Source organism: Neovison vison, chromosome 14 (assembly GCF_020171115.1).
Source record: "Neovison vison isolate M4711 chromosome 14, ASM_NN_V1, whole genome shotgun sequence".
Taxonomy (NCBI): domain Eukaryota; kingdom Metazoa; phylum Chordata; class Mammalia; order Carnivora; family Mustelidae; genus Neogale; species Neogale vison.
In genome coordinates, this window is record NC_058104.1 from 1,128,957 (window position 1) to 1,139,811 (window position 10,855).

Consider the following 10,855-nt stretch of genomic DNA (forward strand, 5'->3'; position numbering starts at 1 on the left):
CAGGGAGCAGATGACTGGCTTAGGGTGCTGGCCTCCTGGTCATGTGGTCAGCCCTAAGCACAGAGAGGCTCTGCAGCCCGCCCAGGGTCACACAGCACAGCCAGGCATTCGGGGCTGGGGCAGAGGCGACCTGAGGGCACTGCTGTGGGAGCAGAGCTGGCAGGGGGTGGTGGGGGCTGTCTTTGGCACTCTCCAAGGGCCATGAGGACCAAGGGAGGGGCATCTAAGGTGGCACGGGGCACAGTTGCCCCCTGGCCCGCTTCTGGGGGGGTGGCCCAGTCCCTCCCATGTAGGTCCCTGGATGAGCCTTGGCTAATCTCTGCTCCCACGCAGACCTTCTTGGTTGGAGGTGCCAGGAGTGCTGATGGACACGACCCCCTCACCTCCCCAGGCATGCCAGACTCCGAATGAGCCGTTGTCCCTGCCCCACACGGCAGCAGCCGTGGTAAGCTCCTCGTGATGCTGAACACTGGGGTGGGTCCCCGGAGGCCCCTGGGACAATCCCCCAGTGCCCCCAGGTCAGTGACTATTTCAGGGTGATGGGCCGACCCTGAGCCTCCCTGCCTTGGCCTCAGCTTGGAAGTGAGGTGGTCAAAAGCTCGCAGCCCCCCAGGTCTGTATGGGAGACCAATGAGGCCTTGCCAGGCTGCAGGAACGTGCCGGTGGAGGCCCTGTCAGGAGCCCCCAGGGGTGGGGTGCCCAGGGCCGAGCGCTGCCCCAGCCCAGCCTTTCTACAGTGGGTTAGGGTGGCAGCTCCCGCCGGGCCTGGACCGGGCACACGTTGCGAGCCGAGGCCTCCCTTCACCAGCTTGCATACTCCCATTTCTCCCCCCAAGAGAAAAGACTCAGTGGAGCAGAGTAGCCGGGACCATGAGGCAGAGCAAGGGTGTGGCATCCCAGCTGGGGCTGGGGCAGGGTGTCTGCAGGCCACCCCACCAGCCTGAGGTCAGCAGATTGGGTGGTGGCTGCCCAGCCAGGGCGTGACTCCCTGGGGCATTGGCCAGAGTGGGAGCTCTTGGAGCGAGTTCTAGGCTCACAGCAACGTGACCCAGACATTGCTGGTAGTGGGAGGGGCTTGGATGCGAGCCCAGGGGTCACAGAAGGCAAATCCGCATCAGAGCGAGCTCCAGCAGGCACCCAGCACTGCCCTCCATGGTGGTGGGGCCAGTGGGAACCTGCCAGCCCCCAACACTGATATTGATGGGAGGTAGAAGCCACCTTCCTGTGGCCGTGGCACTGGCCAGTGAGGACAGAAAACATGAGCCTCTGTGGACCACAGCCTCGTAGTACACCCTTGAAGCCAATGTCCCCCCGTGGCTCCCTGCTCTCCCTCCAGCTCCTGCAATAATTTTGTCACCAGAATTCCCTGTGGAGAGCCTGTCTCTGCATTACATACCTATAAAGGCTTCTGTTGCTAAGTCATTCGGGGACAGATACCTGGGTCTCATCTTCTTCTGTGGGCTGGGCTTCCTATTATATGCAGCCCAGCCAAATGGCAATTCAAACAGAATTCAGCAAAGCTGACTGGTACGAGAAATCAATTTATCAATCAAATCTCCCCTGAGAAGTCAGCAGGGGAGTATATGCCTTAAAATAAAGTCTCACCCTTAGATAACGACTAAAACATTCTGGACAAAACGTAAAAATAAACAAATCCCCGAAGGTTCAGGGAAATGAACAAAAGTCAGAAGATTTTGAAGGGGAATTGACACCTGGAGGAGGAGATTTCCATGTGTGTAGCTTTACCCTGAAAACAGCCAGAGGTGAGGTGGCACTGGTCCCAGCTCTCAGGCTCCTGGAGAATCCCCCAACCCCCCATTTTTCCAGGCAAAGGAGGAAAGAACCCAGGATAAGCAGACACCAGAGAATGAGTGGAGAACTCTGGAAGGGAAAGTGCCAGAGAAGGGGACCCAGATTCTGTGTTTGAACTCTACCCAAGACTCCTGCTGCCCCCTGAGTCATGCATATGCAGGGGATACTGAGATGGACCTCTAACCCCTCAGGGTGTGCAGACCTCATGGCGCAAGCCTGAGTACGTTCATTGCCGCAAAACAAAAGCATCCAGTGTCTTCACAGGAAGATAACAGAACGCAGTGTCTCCACAACCTGATGGTCACAGCGTTCATGATAAAATCCAACACTGTGTCCACTACACATCCCTTAAGAAAAAAATCCAAACTACTTATCAGAGGAAGAGCCAGGAAACTGTGACTCATTCTCAGAGGGAAGGAAACCACTGAGGCCAATGCCACGATGAGTCAGTTACTAGAATTATCACACAAAGTTTTTTCTTAAGATTTTATTTTTTTTAAGTCCTGTCCACACCCAACGTGGGGCTCGAACTCATGACCCCAAGATCAAGAGTCACACGGCCTGCCAGCAGTGACTGAGGCTTCCAGGCTTCCATCAGACAGACTGACACAAAGCGCATTAGAGAACTCCACACGGCAGAGCGTGTGGATAGGAGCTGACCCAGGAACAAGGCCCAGACCCAAACTGAAACGACGTGGCATTGGCGGGTAACCTTGGCTTCATCAGAATTCAGGATTCCCGTTCAACAGACACTTGGTGGCTGACAGGGAGATGTGAAACGCAACACCTCGCGGCGCCCCCGGCTCGGCGGGCACCCAGAACTCACAGACATCAGGAGCCCAGCAGCCGCAGAAATCCCAGTGCAAACGGGGGTTCACGAAATCAGAAGGGTGGGTGGTAGCGGGTGCTGATGACCCTCGGAGGGACAGAGCATCAGCAGAGGCGTGGACGCATGGAGCGGAGCCCTCGCCTGGTTCCCACAGGCCTCCCAGGCAACTTTGCAACATGGAGGCGCATTCCCTCCCAGGGTCGGTCCTCAGCGCCGCCTTGGCCGTTATGGGTGGCACGCAGGTGCACACCAGCTTCTCCTTCTTGGTGCACGACCTCTGTTTGCCCTTGCTTGCCGTCAGGCGTGGGCTGGGAGTATCTGCCTCCAGGCTGTTGCTGGCCCTGTCACTCTCCGGGTGAACAAAACGAATTTGGAACTGTTTATTCTGCACAAGAAGAAAAAGCCTTTTTTCTTTCATGTTCACATGGCTAAACCTGTTCCTGGTCAGGGGAGGTGTCCAGTCACGCCTGGTTTGAGTGCTGGTGTGGACATAGTTCACTGTAATCTCATCATCCCGACTCCAGGGCTGACCAGCCAGCAGATCCAGCAGGACCCAGGTTCTCGGGGTTGGGGGCTAGCGTCCATTGCCTGAATTCCGTAGGCTGTCTCCTGCCTGATTTCCTAAAACATCTGTCCCCAAGTGGAAAAAAGAGAAAAAGGGACCAGAGTCTGCTGGCCTGGGGCAGACCTGTCATGGGTCTTTGCACCCTTCGCACCCATGGGTCTTTCCTCTTCCTGGAAGCCTTCCTTGGCTGGCCTGGCCTTCCTGACTCTGGGAGGTCAGCTCCTCTCCTGTGAGCCATGGTTTCCTCCATGATGCCACACCAGAGCACAACATTCATTCTGCAAATGAAGAACCACTGGGGATGGCTTTTTATCCCCATTATACAGAGAAGAAAAAGGAGGCCCAGAGAGATCCAGTGACTGACCAGAGCCCACCCAAGAATCTGGGCCCTTGGTTTTGGTGGAGGAGCATGGGGACAGCTCTGGTGTCAGGTGCCCCTGGGGCCATGTTCTTGCTCAGCTGCTGCCCTGCAAGTGGGTTCTAGAGCCTGGGTTTCCAGCTCTGCAAAATGGGCACCAGCGTGCAGGGTGGGGTGTCTGTTGTCAGTGGGCTCTGGATGCTGGACAGCTTCGCTTCTTCAGAGCTTTGCCGACTTCAGCAAATGCCTGCAACTGAACCCCAGCTTCAAGGATGTGAGATGGGCCCCCTCCTGGCCCCCAGAAGTGGCTAGGTGCGGTTGGTGGGCAGGACAGCTTTCCTTGCTGCTCTGTTCCCAGGCTGTGGGACCGCAGCCATCAGTGAAATAGGCTGGCCAGAGGCTGACCTTCGGGCAGAGCCCATCCGAGGGCTAGTGTAGCTGCAGCTAATCACCAGGTGCAGGACACATCCCCTGCCCTGCTGAGCCTGACTTCTGCCCACAGTGACAGACATGCTGGCCTTCTTGGACATTCTGGGAATGTCTGCAGAGGCCATGGCTGAGGCTGCCAGCCCTGTGGGCTTCTTGTACGCCGTGGACCCCCAGGGCTGCAGGGGCTGGAGTGACTTCACCAGAGGGTCTGCCGCGGTCGGGCCCTGCCCAGCCTTTCTACCACCACCTCCCGGGGGTCTACGCCATCATCTTGGAGGCTGCATTCCACTGGGGCCAGAGCTCTCACCATGGCCATCACTGACTTCAAGGGCTGCTTCTGAGGGTCACTGACTCTCCTCCTGGCCTCAGGGACTCCTGTCCCAGCTCACTCCCTGCACCCAGCTAGAGGCCTCTGTGCATCCCCAACCCACACCCTCAACAGGGACAGGATGGTTTCTTCTGGGGTGAGGAACCCATGCCAGGGCCCAGCGGTGTGGGGGGTGTGGGCCAGGGCCCAGAGTTGGGGGGAGGAGTGTGGGCCAGGACCCCGGGTAGGAGGTGCATGTGGGCCAGGTTCTAGGGTTGGGTGAGGCTTGGGCCAGGATCAGGGTTGACCTGGGTGCCCTTCGGCCCGCTGCCGCTGCCTTCCAAGGCCTGGGCTATGTCTCGGAGCCTACGTGTGTCCCCACTGGTCCCCTGGTGCTGGGGCAGCCTGCTGGGTTCTCAGGCCCTCCCCGTGGCCATCATTCCTCCCCCAGCGTGACTATCCCAGATGTGGCCTTCACGCCCTCTCAGAGCAGCGGAGCAGGCTCACACTCAGCTAGACGGGGGGGGGGGGGGGGGGGCGGCACCCAGCTGTGCACAGTGATATCGGGGAGAAGAGGCAATCCCGGAGCAGACCCCAGGTTTCTATTTGGGCCCTGCTGACCCTGCCGCAGCTGGCTGCACTGGCCGAGATGAGGGCGGGCCAGGCCCGGTGCACCGGCGTCTATGAGGAGCTGTCCTGAGGGGACATGGAACGGCCCTTTGCCCAGCTGAACCTGCTCCTCGGGCCTGGTGGCATGAACCTGGCCATGGGGTTTTCAGTCCGCTGAGCGGCTCCTAGCCCTGTCTGCACCCAGGCAGCTGGCTCCCTCCTCCCAGTACCCCAGCGTAAGAGAGACCTCATCTTCTACGGAGTGTGGGAAACCCCCCCAGGCCTGCCTACTCCCAACGGCCACAGCCCAAGTAGGTGAGCTGGAGAGTGTCCTCCAAGGAGACATTCAGGGCAGGAGGGAAGGGAGCCCGGGTGGGGGTCTTCTGAGGAGGACCCATGACCTCCTGAGCGGGGATCTTTCCAGGCTCGGCTCTGGGGCAGTGCATAGGGTGACCCTCCCCCCCACAGGGAACAGGCCAGCCTTGACCTTCGCCAACCAATGAAAGCACCATGCAGAGAACCCCAAGTGGGCCCCGATGGCCGTCCAGTCACTGTGCTAGTCAGGCCCCCCCGAGCTCTCCCAGGGGTGCTGACCCAGCCCCACCCGAGCTCCATGGAGCAGAGGCATGGGGGCTGGAGGTGAGGTGGCAGGTGGCAGGCAGGACCACATTGGAGGGGCTGCCCAGGGCCAGCGGGGTGTCCACAGAGGTGGTTAACTACAGGGATGGGGAGTCAGAAGGAGGCTCAGACATGGCAGCAGGGCAAAGGTAATGCCCATGTCCCCAAAAAGCAGGTGCTCCAGAGGCCCACCTGGTGCTGCTGGTCGCCAAGGGGCCAGACATGAACATGGACATGTGTGTGACCCTCAGCCCCACGGAGGTCTGCATGGGTGGCCCTTCCAGTCTCTGAGCCTGTCATCTGCCAGGGGAGCCACACTGGGGCCCCCCCATGCCCCCACCAGGAATTCCCAGCCACAGCCGGCCCTAAACCCGGGGTGGGGGGCAGGGATGGAGGAGGGGGACTGTTCCTCCGGAAGCTGAGCCCCCGCCACGCTGGGTGAGCGCCCTGTACCAGTGCATGCAAACAGTAGGCGTCCACGGCCCGAGCCTGGAATCTCCCAACAGGTCCCGCCCCAGCCAGCAGCCCCAGGGTCCCACCACCCACACTCACCTTCCCAGATGCCCCAGAGGGTCCCGCTGAACGACCCGGGGGCTGAATCCAAAGTGTGGGCACCACGGGGCTGCCGGCCTGGCCTTGGCATGCCTCACGGCAGGACCCCTGCCCTGTGCTGTGGAGTGGGGGGCTGACCAGCCTTGGGGGGCGCCCTTTGTGTGAGCGCTCCGTGCGCTCCCGATGCTCCCCAGGCCACGGCCTGCAGGCCCCGCGACAGACCGGTGCTGCCAGGGGCCCGGGCCCTCCCGGCTCTCTCCTTCGGCACCGAGTCAGGCAAACGAGTCGGGGGCTGCCTGCCTTCCTCCTGGCCTACCTGCTGGTGTGCCCCTACAGACGCAGCCCCAGGCCCTGCTCGGCTTCCGTGCCTGCGAACGTGTGTGCAGCGCGGTGAGGGCCTCCTGGCCACCGGCTCCTTCTGCCGCTTCTTGCACCGCTGGGGGTGGAAGAAGCCCCCAGAAGCCTCCATGCCCTGGCCCTGGCTCTGACCCCCCCGCCCTCCCTCAGCCTGGGCCCACGCTGCTCTCTCCCTGGGCGGGGCAGGTCACCGCAGGCCTCCTCATTAGCGGCTAATTGCTGCCTGCGCCAGGCCTCCCAGAGCTGTGGCCAGATTACACCTGTTGACAAGCTGTGGCGGCCCCCGTGGGAAGGCGCCGCGTGCTGATCAGACCGCTAATGATGTGCTCATTGCCCGCAGTGACTTCCTGCAACAAATCAAACGCTGTGTCTGTTCAGCCCAGGGACGAGTCTGGCTTCACGAGGAGCCCAGGGTGCACCTGGGGTTTGGGAGGCCCGGGGGGCTCAGACGGGGACACCTCTGGCCACGACCAGCAGCCACCCGCGCCTGTGTGTCCTCCTAAGAGTGGCTGCTTTCTCTCTCGGCTCTGAGAATGGGCGTGCCAGGAGCGCCCCGACGTAGACCCACCCCGTGTGGGCCTCCCCTCACCCTCCACCCCCCACCCCTAGCCCAGGGCCTGCAGAGCCTCCCAGGGACGTGGAAGAGTCTGCAGAGAGTGGCCTAGAAGGCTGTGGCCCCACACCCATGTAGACAGGGAAGGACACCCAGGACCCACGGGGATCTGGGCTGATTTCCCCAGAAACCCCTGAGCATGAAGACCCTCACATGGTGAGGAGACCCCTAACTGGTCACTCTCATGAACAGAACAATCCCCGGTCTACAGAAAGCATGGGGACACATTCACACGGCCACAGGTCCTTGTTTGGGTGTGAGGCCAGCCTTGTTCTAAGTGACTGACCCTGACTGACCTACCAACAGGGGCTTGTAATGCAGCAGGAAGCCCCCACTTGTGGGTCCTGGTTGTCCCCCACGACCCCGACCCCGTGTCCAACGTGAGGCCCAGGGCCTCCACACAGGCTCCAAGTGTCTGGGCGGGTCCACAGGGCAGATGGACACCACAAACACATGGGCCACACCCAAACACTTGTCCTTCCCCCTACACCAATGCAGAACGGGGGGGGGGGGAGTAAAGCCCATTTCTACTTTTCTAGCATCTCATGATACAGTAACATGGGAAAATGTAACAAATGTTTTGAAATCACACGTGTAAGAAAAACTTAAAAACATTTTTAAAGTGTTTTACTTAACAATTTCCATGCCCAGCATGGGACTTGAACTCACTGCCCCAAGATCAAGAGTTGCTGCACGCTCTTCCTTCTGACTAATCCAGGCAGGAGCCCCTAAACATTTCTTGGAAAAGACAAAACACCTTTTACTTTTCCTGACCCTGGACTGTAGTATTCCTACCGCACACGGGCTCTCTGCCCACCCAGACACACCTGTGGTTCAAGCCCGGCTATGGGGACAGCCAAGCACGGGTGGTCTGTCCCAGCCCACCCCTCAGGGAGTCTGTTTGGGAGGGGGGGCTCTGATCTGGGGAGACACATCCCATTATGCAATTGTCGTCTGACCCCTGAGAGTCCCACAAGAACTTCGACATGAGGGCTATGGTGGGTTGAACGGTGCCCCTCAAATAACATGTCCCCCAAACCTGTGAATGGGACCTCACTTGGAAATAGGGTCGTCGCAGATGTAATTAAGTTGAGGGTTTTGAGAAGAGATCATGCTGGGTAGTGGGCTGGGCCCTGAGTCCAATGACGGGTGTCCTTAGAACAGCAGGGGAGACACACAGGAGCTCTGCGACGGAGCCGTGGGGGCTGGAGGAACACAGCCATGTGCCCAGGGCTGCCCGGGCCCACCAGGAGCGGTGCCAGGCAGGAGGGAACCTTTGGAAGGTCCTGCCAACACCTTGGCTTTAGACTTGTGGCCTCAAGAACCGAGAAAAAAACTTTTGTTTTATAAACCCCCCATCGTGTGACCCCTGTTGCAGGAGCACTGGACACTAACACAGGCCCAGTCCCTGCGACCAGTCCCCCAGACTGCAGGAGGGGTCGGCAGCTCCATGCATCTCGGTGGAAACCGTGCCTGCTCCCACCCAAAGATCTGCTGGCTGGCTTTGGGCAAAGGGGATCCTGCAGGCACACCTGGAGCAGAAGCCAAGCTCTGCATCTGTCCCAGCTCAGGGAATGGGGTGCCCACACCCCGTGGCCCGGGCTGGCTGCAGGGCCCTCCGTTTCCCCCACGTGTGTAAACCCTAGCATTGCACATGGGAAGCGTGCGGCCGGTACTCAGTAATGATGATGAAACAGTCTGCAGGTGTGAGAGCAGGTGCACAGAGGAGGCAGGCATGGTGTTGGCTCAGGGGCCTCAGGGTCTCCAGAGGCCCTCATCACGTGTGCATGCGTGTGCATGCGCATGTGGTATCAGAGACCCCCAGGTGGAGTTTCCGAACCAGAAGCTGTTTTGGCCAGCTTCTGGTTCGGGGCTGGGGGCTGAAAGCCAGGAGGACTCAGGTTCACTCACTGTCCCGCTCTTGGGAGGCACCTTGGGGCCCCACTTTCAACGAGATACAGACTCACATATCATACAATCCGCCCACTTAAACTGTGCAATTCAACGGGGTTTTTGATACGTGACATTATTTTTAAGTTGTAGCAACACATACGCGACAGAATTTGCCCCAGGGACCCCATGCACGCGCCGCAGTCCAGGCCTCAGCTGTGTTCACGGGGAGGTGTAACCACACCTCCTCCTCCAACGCTTCTCATCACCGCACCCGAAACCTCCTCCCCAGGCCCCAGGGCCCCAGGCCCAAGCTACTTGCTGTCTCCATGGCGCGTCCTGGAAATGGAGTCCAGAGATGCGGGGAGTTCTGTGGGGCTCCTCTCACTGAGCCTTGTGTCCTCGGGGGGTCATCCACACGGCAGTGGGCGTCCCTGGCTCGCCCTGCCTTACAGCTGAGTACTCCGCGGCAGAGAGGGACCACAGCTCCTTTCACCACTCTTCTGCTGAAGGGCAGTTGGGCTGTTCCCGCCTTTTATCCCCCCACCCTTTGCTCCACTTGGTTTGCGCCTGCAGACCTGGGTTCCAAGGGGGCAGGGAGGTGGAGGCCGGCCCTGCACCCACGTGGGCTCTGGCATCCCCGTGGTGCCTGCACCCCAGCCTCAGCCGGAGCCCCTCCCATGGAAGCCCTCTCCTTCTGACTGATCCCAATCCTGCCCCAGCCCACCGCCATCTGTTACACTCCTGTATTTTCTGTGAACCTCCTCTGGGGGATTTCAGGGAAGCCAAGGTTGTTTGGGGCTCCCTATTCCTAAGAACCACTTGGGACTGTGGAGTTTCAGGCATCCTATCGCAGACCCGGTCAGGTGTTGTCGGGACAGGGATGGGTGGGGCCTGGAAATCCACCTGGGTTAGCTGCTGGGGAACATCTCCCCATCTCCCCCCAGCCCCAGGCCCAGCCGCTGGACCTGAAATTCCTGTCCTCGTAGCCAAGAGGAGCCGCTGCATCCCCGCGCCCACGGGAAGGCTGCCCCAGCCGGGGGGGGGGGGGGGGGGGGGGGGGGGGGGGAGACTGGGCTCTCTGCACCGCCAAGAAGCTCCACAGGCAGGTGTTGGAGTCTCCAGGACAAGCCCACACTGGGGCAGGAACTCCCAAGAAGAGCGGGAGCCCAGGCCAGGCTGGGCCCTGAGGCCTGAGGTTCCCCCGGATGTCCTGGGCTGAGCCCAGCCCTGCTCGAGCCGCACGCCAGACCCAGCTCCGGGAGTCCTCCGGAGAGCCCTAATAAAAGGCGGTCACTGACGTGGAGCTGGACTCGACGCGATTCACGGCGGCTGGAGACCGGCGTCCAGCCGGCAGCAGCCCTGCTCCACGCTGTGAAATCTCATGGGGGAGCGGAGTCTTCTCCATGGGGTCTCTCAAGCAACAGAGGGCGGCGTCGGAGGCCGGGCCAGCAGCGCGCGAGCGCCCTCCGGAGCCCCGCGGCTCCGCGCCCCGTCGCGGCCTGGTCAGCAGCCGCCCATGTCTCTGTCACCCGCACGTTCCTCACCCCGCCGCCCAGACTGGGGGCCCACGAGGGCCGGGCGCCCCTCTGGGGTCTCGAGCGTCTGTGGGACCCAGTACAGCGAAGCCGCTGCCGCTGCAAACTCCCAGGTCAAGGACTGTGGGGCCGCACACTGGCCGGCAGGGGAGCCCTGGGGGAGGGAGACGTCATTCTGGGGCTCTCGGCTCCCTTCGTCGCGGCCCAAGAGGCGGGGAAGGCGACAGGTTCCTCGGCGGAACTGGGCCAGCCAGCAGGGGGCGCGCGCCCTCCAGGCGCCCTGCGCGGGGGGAGGGGGACAGATGCGCATGCGCGGGGCGCTTTCCGGCAGCGTGGCGGAAAGCGCTTGCCGTTTCGCGCCTTTTGGCGACTTCTGCG